The 12,500-nt window shown below is 45.4% G+C and overlaps 1 protein-coding gene across 3 annotated transcripts in view; it reads right to left on the reverse strand.

Moving 5' to 3' along the window:
• Positions 1-12,500, reverse strand: part of LOC143279557 (uncharacterized) — a 62,042-nt gene that overhangs the window by 44,374 nt on the left and 5,168 nt on the right. The window lies entirely within an intron of this gene.

A 12,500-nucleotide genomic window follows, 5' to 3' on the forward strand; every position in this document is an offset into this window, starting at 1 on the left:
CGACAAGGAAGAAGTCCGAGTGAAAAAACGTGACTGATATCCCGAAAAGTAAGTCCATTCTAATTAATCACAGTGAGATGACACCCTTCACCGACAAGTATGTTGTCAAGCAGTCCAGAAGTTAACGCCACCAAAAGCCACAGTTCACGTCACTTAACTAACACCACACGGACAGACTACAGGACAGCTCCCGAACCTGCCACCAGGAAAACGAGGGCACTTTACTGCACCCAGAGAGAGAGAGAGAGGACCACAGACCCCACATACAGACCAACACAACAGGAAGAAGGAGATGGCAAGGAAAACCAGAACCTCCCCCTCGGAAAGCCAGAAGAACAGCCCGGACTTCACGCCGGAACGTCAGCCAGGACTTCACGCCGGAACGTCAGCCAGGACTTCACGGGCACGCCGGAACGTCAGCCAGGACTTCACGCCGGAACGTCAGCCAGGACTTCACGCCGGAACGTCAGCCAGGACTTCACGCCGGAACGTCAGCCCGGACTTCACGCCGGAACGTCAGCCGGAACGTCAGCCAGGACTTCACGCCGGAACGTCAGCCAGGACTTCACGCCGGAACGTCAGCCCGGACTTCACGCCGGAACGTCAGCCAGGACTTCACGCCGGAACGTCAGCCAGGACTTCACGCCGGAACGTCAGCCAGGACTTCACGGGCACGCCGGAACGTCAGCCAGGACTTCACGCCGGAACGTCAGCCCGGACTTCACGCCGGAACGTCAGCCAGGACTTCACGCCGGATTGCCAACCAAGACTTCAGCCCACTCTAATTTTGACAGCCAGAGCTCCCACTTGGAATGCTAGATGGACCTTCTACTCAGAAAGACACCCAAGACTTTCCCCTGTCGAACAACACCATCTTCACCTAACCAAGACACAAGCTGTGAACAACTTTACCTTAAGTTTTTTTTTTTTTTTTTCTGACAGGTCGTTAAACGCCACTTGTAGGAACACAGACCCCACACGAGCCGACACAAGTAGAAAATAAAAGGAAAAAAAAGGACAAGGAAAATGTCCCCACGTACTGCTCCTGGTCTCTCAGGCACCAAACAGCTCGGCCACTGGACCGACGACCCGTACTCTATGGCCACTGGACCGACGACCCGTGCTCTATGGCCACTGGACCGACGACCCGTACTCTATGGCCACTGGACCGACGACCCGTGCTCTATGGCCACTGGACCGACGACCCGTACTCTATAGCCACTGGACCGACGACCCGTACTCTATGGCCACTGGACCGACGACCCGTGCTCTATGGCCACTGGACCGACGACCCGTACTCTATGGCCACTGGACCGACGACCCGTACTCTATGGCCACTGGACCGACGACCCGTACTCTATGGCCACTGGACCGACGACCCGTACTCTATGGCCACTGGACCGACGACCCGTACTCTATGGCCACTGGACCGACGACCCGTACTCTATCAAAAACTTAGCTCCGAAAGCAGAGGATTTTTTTTTCTTTTCCAGTTACGAAGCCCTTTTTAGATTTCGAACCCATGCCATGAGTTCAGAACAATGCAGAAGTGGACATGCAACACAGGGGCACATCGCAAGAGATGCACGTGCATCAAGCCAGTGTTCAACTGAACATACCAGAGAATGAAGAAGAGGCAGACAGACAGACGGACAGACAGACAGTGACAGAGACGCATGAAGACACGCACGAACGAACGTCAAAGACACACGGCTATTTACATACACACTGTCCTGTCAGTTTTACACACCAGCACATACTGTCTCATGGTATCCAATGGCTACATGAACGATCCCATTCGGCGAGTTCCAGAGAAGGCAGGGTATTCCTGTCAACTGCAGGGAGAGAGAGAGAGAGAGAGAGAGAGAGAGAGAGAGAGATCTTCCACAACCAGAACTGCGTGCCACTCTCTGAGTGAATGGAACAGACGCTAAATTATACACCCGAAGCAGCACCGAATGGTGGGTCCATATTAAGCAGTCCTGGGCAAAACTTCACAGTGTGGGGCTGTGGGCCATCCGAATCAATAGGCGCCCAAGATGGTGCATTATAAGAGTAATCTATCATTAAGAAGGAAGGGGGAAATGATAGGATTTTTAGGTTCTGTAGCAGACACGATCGACGTCAAAGCCGAATGTGCTTTGTTTGTTAAAATGATCTTTCTTCTCTCAGCAGTACATGATATGCTATGATTTGTGTGTTTTCGCTGTTTTACTGTAGACAGGATGATGAAGAAGAGCAAGAACAAGAACAAGAAGAAAAAGAACAAGAAAAACAAAAATAAAAATAACTAAGAGTAAGAAAAACAAGAAGGGAGAGAAGAAGAAGACCAAGCCGGGAATGACCAAGAGAACCAAGAAAAACAAGAACAAGAAGGATTTTGTCGCCATTTTGTATTCATACCATCTGGCAATAAGGGTTACACTACAACATATAGACTAAAGAGCTTTGTGCTCTTTCGAATTCAGGGAGGAAAGCGTTCAGTTCAGTTCGGTTGCTCAAGGAGGCGTCACTGCGTTCGGAAAATTCCATATGCGCTACTCCAAATCTGCAGCGTAACCAAATACACTCAGCCATGCCTTCAGAAAGCGCACAACCGCACATATGCACTTCCCTACATTATACACGTCGTTTATGTATCTGGTGTGTGCAGAGTATTCACTATGCATGATCTATGTTCTTCTTCTATGTATGTCCTATGTCTTGTTACACTTCCTTTTCTTATTCTGCATTAACTTAATGTGATGCAGTGCATCCGTACTGTTTAATATCAAATTATTGTTGTTTTTTGCATTGAAAAAACAAACAAACCCACAACAAAACATTGAATGAATGATAAACATTTGGAAAAAAAATCTGCCCATTTAAACAAAGGCCATTCTACTTATGGAAGTACACAGCGAAATGTCACGACAGTTTTTTTTTTATTTTTTTTTTTTAGTTCTTGGTGTCTCGCTTTTTCCAGCAATGGCTTGATAAATTGAATGGGTCCAGTCTTCAGAGAAAGTAACATTTCCGGGGGAAAAAAGAAGAAAAAAGAAAGAAAAGCTTTTAACAGGAACAGAAAGGGAAAAAAACCCCGTTGACTTCCGCTACTTTCAGCAAAAAAAAAAAAGAAGAAAAAAAAAAGAGTCTGTCTGTGTCTTGTCTGTTTTGTTGTTTTTTGTTTGTGTATTTGCTCCCCCCCCCCCCACCCCACCTCCCCACCACCCACCTTTTTTCTGTCAGTCTTTCTCATTCTTTGTTTCTGTTTGTGACCCTTTGTCTATCTGTCTGTCTGTCCGTCCGTCTGTCTGTCTGTCTGTCTCTCTGTGTGTGTGTGTGTGTGTGTGTGTGTGTGTGTGTGTGTGTGTGCACGTGTGTCTGTTTGTCCGTCGTGTCTGTCTGTCTGTCCGTGTCTGTCTCTCTGTCTCTCCTAGGACTGTCGCATTGTTTCGCAAACATGGCATTACAAAAATGGAACGTATTAATTGTTTTTTTTTAAAGTTTGTATTATAGCTTTAAAACTGTCTTTTTAAGCATTTCAAAAGTAGGTAAATACATCATAGTCGTGTCCAGCAAGTGACACAGAATAAATCTCGCCAGATTAGGAACTCTCGGACGACATGCTGTAAAAAACTGGTTTCAAACTGTCCCGTCAATACTCTCCCTTATCCAATGAAAGTTGGGTTTTTTTTTTTGTTGTTGTTGTTTTTTTTGTTTTTTGGTTTTTGTTGTTGTTGTTTGTTCTGTTTTGTTTTTCAAAGGGAGGGTGAGTTGCATTTCCTGTTTCACTGAAATGCTTACCATGATATACGTGAAAAATGTACTGTCTTTAAAACAAATCTTGCAAAGAATGAAGATCTTTTTAGTATGCTAAATATAAATCAGAACAAAGCAGTTCAGCCACTTGCAAAGTATATTGCAGAAGCATATTGCTTTTGGTGAAAAAAAGAAAATGAAAAAAAGAAAAGAAAAAAAAGAAACAGTGTTCACAGGGTATCATATTAAGTGTAGTTAAACTCTGTAAAACATGTTTGTATTCTGCATCATGATTCCTTCAAGACACATCTATCAATGTGGATGTTCGAGATGTTTATCTTAACAATCAATTTTCAGCACTTCTTTTGTTTTGACTCTATGTTTTCATCATTATTCTTCTCATTTGTAGCCCCATGTCGCTAGAGCTGAAATCTATTGACATTTAAGCATTCAGTGTTCTCTCTCTCTCTCTCTCCTGTCGTTGACAGAAAGCGCCCCTGAATACAACGATCAAAAACATGAATTAAACTCTATCAACTGTTCAAGAGTGTTCACACCCTTCCTCTATCCTTCTCGGCCCAGTGTGTGTGTGTGTGTGTGTGTGTGTGTGTGTGTGTGTGCGCGCGCGCGGGTGCGCCTGTTAAGTGGTACACCTGGATGGGCACATAATATACTCTTAAACAACAAACGTACACCTTCAGTGTGTGTGTGTGTGTGTGTGTGTGTGTGTGTGTGTGTGTACGAGACGGTGTGTGAGACGATGTGTGTGTATGTGTGTATGAGACGGTGTGTGTGTCTATTTGCTTGCTTGCTTGTGTGTGTGTGTGTGTGTGTGTGTGTGTGTGTGTGTGTGAAGTAGGGAAATAGTAAGGGAGTGGTTAACCGAAGGAGGAGGGATGAGAGGAGAGGGAAGGACAAGAAGGGATGGGGTTTTAACTCCCCTCTCTGTAAAACAGCGGATCAGCTGATGCATGAGCAGTAGAAAACGGCAACGGGTGCTGGGAGGGGGGAATTGTGGGTGTGGTTAGTGGTGGAGGAAGGGGTGTGTAGGGGGCACCGAACTCTGCGCATGCGCTCTGACTCAACGATGTTTGCCTCCGGAAGTGTGTGCCGAGAGAGAGCCATGATCGATTTGTGAGGCCCTGACTGGGGGTTAAGATAGGAAGCCCGGCTGTCCGGTTTTTTTTTTCGTGTGCTTTATTTTTCTTTCTGTTGTCTCCAGCAACAACTGCCTGTCTCTCCCCATTCTTGTTTTCATCCTGGAATATCAGCTTACCCCTTTTCCGGCCATGAGTTATCATAAAGCATGTATGTTGTGGTGGCCTATTATTTCTCGCTTTCTTTCTTTCTTTTTTTAATTTTGATTTTATTTTATTTTGTTGTTGTTGTTGACATTGTCGGGTGCCTGCGAGTCACTTGAGCAACAGAGCTTTGTTTTATTTTCGTCTTATCTTTTACAGTGTCCGTTGCATTATTTTTGGCAGCTAGGCAGAAGTTATGACTGTCATTTTCGGGCGTTTAAATATATTACGTCACTTCGGCATCACTATGACGGAGATCAGTAAATAAGAGCGGAGTATGGCTGCCAACATGGCGGGATAAAAACGGTCATACACGAAAAAGCCCACTCACGTATATGCGAGTGAACGTGGGAGTTGCAGCCCACGAACGCAGAAGAAGAAGAAGAAACTGAAGACAAGGAAGAGGTAGGGGAGGGAGGCTATCTCGTGAAGAGGTGGGTTTTAAGGCCAGACTTGAAAGAGCTGAGTGCGGAGACCTGACGAAGCGAAAGAGGAAGTTCACTCCAAATATATTGAAATCTGCACAGAGCAGGGACATATTAATGAGTAATCGTGAATCTCCCGACAGTAATCAACGCTCATGTGCACAACGCATTTTCCATCCACGCGCTTTATTATTATTATTTTTTTTAAAATATTTTTTGTGCCTTTCCTTTTTTTGTTTTTGAGAGGTAGCTGATGGCAGTAATGAACCTTGCACAGAGCTAAACATACACATACGTGTGTGTAATCGTGAACCTGACGACAATCAGCCAACGGTAATGCAATAGGTGTCGTCCCGACCGATACGCCTTACCGTTTCGCCTGTTTCTGTTTCCTATTCCCGATTCCCCTATGACTGAATTGGTGATTCTAATTCGCCTATCTATTCCCAGTTCGTCTATATGCTCAATTGCAGTGTGTGTGTGTGTGTGTGTGTGTGTGTGTGTGTGTGTGTGTGTGTGTGTGTGTGTGAGCGCTTGCGTGCGTGCATGTGTTAGAGAGAGAGAGAGAGAGAGAGAGAGAGAGAGAGAGAGAGAGAGAGAGAGAACGAATGAAGATCATTTTACTCAATAAAGGCTGTGGCCTCCCATAAAGGGGATGCAGTGAACACCGATTGTCACTTCAGTCAGAAAAGTGTGCAACAGAACAGAAAGCATTTAACTACAAATTTAGCAATGCACACACACACACAAAAGCACAATCAACTGCATATCAAACTGTTGATCTTGAATGCCTTATGTGGGTATATAGCCAACTGTTTTACAATGGTTTCCTATGTTTATGACAAAAGCAAGGAAAGAGAGAGAGAGAGAGGGAGAGAGGGAGGGAAAGAGAGAGAGGGGGGAGAGAGAGGGGGGGGGGGGGGAGAGAAATGGGCTGAATAGGGGAAGCAGGAAAGGTGGGCAGGCCAAACAGGACAAAGTCAAACTCTCAAGAGGCCAGTGACAAGTGGCGGCACGATCATGGAGTTGGCGAAACTGGAACAGGCGAATCGGCCCTGCTCCATGGGATCAGGTATCATGTGCTGGGATTACCATGAATCCTGCATCACTCAGTTCAGCCTCAACTGGGTCCACACACACACACACACACACACACACACACACACACACACACACACACACACACACAATTATATATGATGACCACCCCTTCCCTTGTAGCCATGGCGGCGAAAATCCTAATTCATCCCCAAGACAATAACCCGATCTTTCCAAAGTCGTCCGTCACTTCAAAACCCCCTCCACCACCACCCTCCAATCCCCCTCATCTGCTAGGACAAGCAACTTAACTGTGGTATCAAAATGAAATCCATAAATATCGAGAGAAGGAAGACTGGCACCTTGAGTTGTTAGCTTGCAAAAAAAAAAAAGAGTCCTGCGCGTGTAAGCTGTAACGGACAGTAGGAAGTTCCGGCGCTGTTGTGCAGGCCTTTGTGTTTGTGGTTCCCTGACCGCAAGGTGAGATTCACCCCTCCAGTAATGTCTGGTGGTGGATATTGTATTGTATTGTATTGTATTGTATTGTATTGTATTGTATTACTATTTTTGTCTTAACAGATTTCTGTGTGAAATTCGGGCTGCTCTCCTTAGGAAGTACGCGTCGCCACCGTTTTTTTTTCTTTTTTTTTTTCTTATCTGCTTGCAGTTTCATTTGTTTCCCTGTCGGTGAATGTTTCTACAGAATTTTGCCAGGGACAACTCTTTTGTTGCCGCGGGTTCTTTTACGTGCTCTAAGTACAGACTGCACACGGAACCTCGGTATATCGTCTCATTCGAATGACTAGCGTCCAGACCACGACTCAAGGTCTAGTGGAGGGGTGGGGAGGGAGAAAACACTGGCGCCTGTGGGGTTCGAACCAGTGCGCTCAGACTCTCTCACTTCCTACGCGGACGCGTTACCACTTGGCCGACACTCCACAATTGGTGGATGGCTTATTCATTTGTAGGCCTTTCCCCTCATCAAGAGGGGTAAGAAAATACACGTTTGGAAAAAAAGTTTTCATCATAGACAACGCAGCACACTTTGTTCCGTGCCATACAGTAAGTTTAATAATGCATGATCCACATAATAAATCATACATATTTGGATAAATGCACCCAGTTAAGTTACGCACGTTTTTCAAAAGCAGGAATTGTTGAGTGAATTCCTCCAAGACGTAATTAAAGAGTAGATCGTAGCTTAAGCGTACAGATAAACAGACAGATTTCTGTTACTTTGCCCCTCCCCCCTCCCCCCGTGTGCGGATGCCGTGAATAACGCAAAGGCCAGGTGGTAAAACTGTATGAAGATCGGATGCGCAGCCAAATAGAAACAAAAGAACGGAAGAAAGAAAATGTACAGAGAGAAAAAAAGAATAGAAAAAAAGACAGATAACAGAGAGAAAGAAAAAGTAAAAAAAGAAAAGAAAAGAAAATAGTGACAACAAAAACAATAAAACAAAATATATTTCTACCCCTTACTAAAAAAACAAACAAAAAACAACAACAAAAAACAAAAAATCAAAACAAACAAACAAACAAACAAAAAACAACAACAACCCCCATCCCCCCAAAAAAACCCAACAACAACAAAAAACAAAAACAAAACAAACAAACAAACCAAAAAAAAAAAAAACCCAAAAAACAAAAGACAACAACAAACATATGCACAACAGCAAGACATCTTGATAAATAAATAAGATAAACTGAAACCGAAATTTAGTTTTGTTTTTCGTTTGTGTTCTGGAACCGGGATTAATCGGTTCACCATTGCATGGACGTGTTTTCTTTCTTTTTTGTTTTGTTAGTTTGTTCTAGAAGCTCTATGCGCTTTGTGTTTCAAGAATGCAGACTGATCCATATAATTATATGCTACATCACATCCGCTCAATCAAAAAGAAAAGAAAAAAAAGAGCAAATGCCTGACCAACCCATAAACCCAATACGCTAGTCAGGCCTTGAGCAAGACAAGGACAACCTGCTGAAAAAGAAGAGCAGAAGCAGACTTCCTTCCAACGGCATTGTCTCACATCAGACGTAAACCCGAATTGGTGAGGGCAAGACAGGGTTCCGAACACCAGGTCCAGAACACCAGGTCCAGAACACCAGGTCCAGAGGACCAGATCAACGAGCATGATGCCCGATTCTCAACCAGCTACGTCTCAGATGGATGTCGGCCATGCCCGGAGGCTGGATGAAGTAGGTATGAATTCCAAAAGATCTCCACGGCCAGCTTCAAACTGGTTCTCGAGCAACTGAACGTCCACGCCTCTGCCTTAGTTGTTTCATTCCCTTGACCGCTGGGGTCGTTGGGGGGGACATGAGGAAGATGTCATAGCTCGCCACGCCGTTCTGTTGGCAGCTGTCGTGAGGAGATCTGGCATCGTCATTTTGGTCCATTCTCTGCCTTAGAGACTGAAGCAAAAGAGCAATGGTCCTGTTGCACTCTGCTGCCAGTGATACAGTATTTAAAAAAAAAAAAAAAAAGAGAGGTAAAGATCTCATTGCCTTTCATGGTCATCGGGGCAGATAATTCATTCACAATGTCCAGGGCTCGGCATCGGTAGACAGGTAGACAGGGCCTTTTCTTCCGCCGTTTTAACTGTCCCCAACCGGAGTCAGGTAATCCCACCTGGGTGGAACGAGGGAAATTGGAGTCAAGTGCCCTTCCCAAGGACACAACACCATGCGGAAACTGGGTCTTGAATCCTGATCACGGGTAAAGACTGAATGAGGAATCAAATTCCTGACCGATTCTACCACGGCATCTCCCCCCCCCTCCCTCCCCAGCACACCCCTCTCCCACTCCTTTTTTTAAAAATTGATTTTGGCAAGTAGGAAAACTCCTCTGAGGACCACGCTCACTTGCGACAAATTGACTGAAAGAGTGGAACAAGTGAGCCGAGGAAAAGCGAATCACACGGCTGGTCGAGAAACAGCACCGGAACCAGCTCCACCAACTTTCCGAAGCGAGGTGTCCAACAGAGACTGTGGTTCTACGACTGCTTTATTCAGCCATCGCAGATCCCGAACAAGCTCCAGGCGGGCACTAAATGTGAGGTGTATAGACTGAGGAAGGGGTTGGCTACTCTTTATATAAATCCATTGTACATTGTCTTGCGATATAAATTACCGGAAGACCCAACTAAACAGCGTCAAGAAACTGTTCATCCCTTGGTCATCAACAGGCAGGTGCTGATTTAATAACACCACCACCAGACAATGGAAAAGGTCACTTCGGCACTATAACATACCTCTGTTTATTTCTCCTTTGAATTGAAGCGACTTTGCTCTGTCTTGTCAAAAACAAGCTCAGAAAATGATTACATCTTGATTACATAATTATTACATAATAGAAACACGGAATCTTTATTTATTCTTTAAAATATTTTATTTCATCGTTCAAAATTATATCAATGGTAACCTTTGATGGTCACGTGTAACGTCAAAGCAGTACAGTACAGAGAAGGGTGAGCAGCGAAGAACTGCATGATGGTCATATATATTAGTTCTAAAAGTAAACATCCCGTCTTTGCAGGATTTTTTTTTTTTTTTTTTTTTTTTTTTTTTTTACGGTTACGGTTAAAGGATGCGCTGTAGCAGAATCGGCTCGGGATCGCGTTAAGATTAAAGAGAGAAAACACCCAAATCATATCGTGTGCTGCCAACAGAAGAAAGAGTATTTTAACAAAGCACATTCGGCTGTAACGCCACTGGAACAGAACCTTCTTAAAAAAAAACAACAACAAAAAACAACAACAAAAAAACCCCAAACCCCCCCACTTTACCTCTGTCTTTTTAATAATAGATAACCCTTGACAATACATTATCTTGGACACGTATTGATCCGGAAGGCCTTTAACTCCACACTATTCAGTGTTGCCTGGCACTGTTTAAAGTGGTCTCGCGGTCGTGTGCTGTGGGTTTATAATTGATTTTTAGTGTCTAGACGATTCATTCTCAGAATGGCATATCATTACTGGATGCAGAAGACGACGCTCACTCCCGCAGCTGACAGAAATACTCTTTATTCTATAGAACCCGCTGGATGGGATCATTCCTGCCGCCATTCGATACCATGGGACAGTCTTGTGGTATGTAAAAATGAAAGCTTTGTTAATATGTAAATAATTATATAAAAACACCAATGATACTAATGAATACCCTTCTTCTTCTTCTCAGTTCAGAGTCTTTCTGTTTCTACTGTGAGCAACACACCTTCAGAATGAGGCTAAGAGACACAACACACGACATTAAAGTATTCATGTCTACCCACATTTTGGTCAAAGTACACGTAGCATACTACCGCTTTCTCACTTCTCTCACCTTCAAACGCTCTGTTCTACAGGAGGAAAACCAAGATTCACTCCCTCAATCAAAGTACCCATCGCCGAACCAAGATCCAAGGTCTGAACAACTAGACCTTAAGGATCTCAGGCCGTTAACTCACTCAGTACGGCCAGTCCTCTCTTCTCCTCTACACAGACCCATCGGATGTCCAGTGGGTGTCTGAATGACCCAACGTTTAGCTTCCGTCGTCAGAATTGTGGCATTGTTTGTCAACATTCACCTCTTCAGTATAAAAGCCTTCCGCTTGCAATATTTGGATGGTGGTAATTGGGGTGAAACGCTATTAACGACGTCTCTTTCGCCGTTCGTATGGAGGGAGTTAAACTGGACTTTCCTTGCAAGGGAAAAACAAAGAGTCGCGGCAGTGCAGCAGCGTTATGTACCAATACGATCAATATGGTTTGAACAGGCTGCAGTGAGATCCTGACTGAGGCTTGGGCTCGGCTCGACGGATCAATCAACGATCAAACAACCGACAGACAGACTATTGTTTTTTACTCTTGGATTTCCTCCTGTCGCCCGCTCGTCGAAACCGCCAACTCAAACTACCCCCTTTCCCACACACATCCCACATAGACAGCTATCACCTCTTTCACGCCCTCTCCCTCCACCACCTTCCTCATCAGTTGAACCCTACGCATTCCTATCCAGGAAAAAACAACAACAACCCATTAATACGGGAATTCATGAGAAAATAGCAGGTTGCGTAATAATCCAGATACCCACCTCAGTGTTTGACCAGTGCTTGTCTCAAGTCTTCCTTCCTTCCTTCCTTCCTCTCCCCCTTCCTTTCTCTCCCCCTCCCCTCCCCCTCCCCAACACCTCCACCACCACAACCTCTCCCCTTCCCTCCACTTCCACCCCCCCCACACACACACCCCCACCCCCTTCCTCCATACTTTCACAACCATTACCTCTCAGAAGAACAGATGGCGTAATAATATCCAGGTACCCCTCTTGCTGGCTGACACACGGTTTCCATGATTTTCCTCCCTCCCTTCTTTCCTTCCTCCCTTCCTTCCTTCCTGGTTTCTCCAATATGTTCCTCCCTCCCTCCCTTCTTTCTGTCCTTCCTCTCCCTCCCTCTCTCTTTCACCCCTTCTCTCCCTTCCCAAGGGCCAGCATAACAACCTTCCTTACACAGGTCTCCTCCCACACTAGTCACCGGATCGATACAATCAACGGGCAGGACAGGACAGGACAGGGCAGGGCATAGCAGTCGGGAGGGCAGCAGCAGACCCTGAAGCACAGCAGATTTCCCTCATCGTAACTTTGCCTTCGCTAAATACCGCTGCCACCGTCGTGGCGGGGGCACAGACGTGGTAGCAAGGCTACATACGAGAGAGTGTGAGGGTGTGGGGTAGAGGTGTGGGTATGGCGGGGAGGGGCAAGGGGGGCGGGGGGGGGGGGGGGGGGACTGTGGGTGGGGCGGTGGAGGGAGACGGGAACAAAGGTTAGAGCAGTCTAGAAATTTCATCAACAGCGTTGATGGTTCTTTCGTGGCCAACGGAATACTATGGCATTGTACGAAGTAAAGCGTTATGCGATAAAAACAAAATGTTCGTGATTGTTGTTTGTTATTTTATTTATTTATTTATTTTTTTTGTTGGGGGGTGGGGGTGGGGGGCGCGGGGGTGAAGGGGGT

Source organism: Babylonia areolata, chromosome 2 (assembly GCF_041734735.1).
Source record: "Babylonia areolata isolate BAREFJ2019XMU chromosome 2, ASM4173473v1, whole genome shotgun sequence".
NCBI classification, from domain to species: Eukaryota; Metazoa; Mollusca; class Gastropoda; order Neogastropoda; family Buccinidae; genus Babylonia; species Babylonia areolata.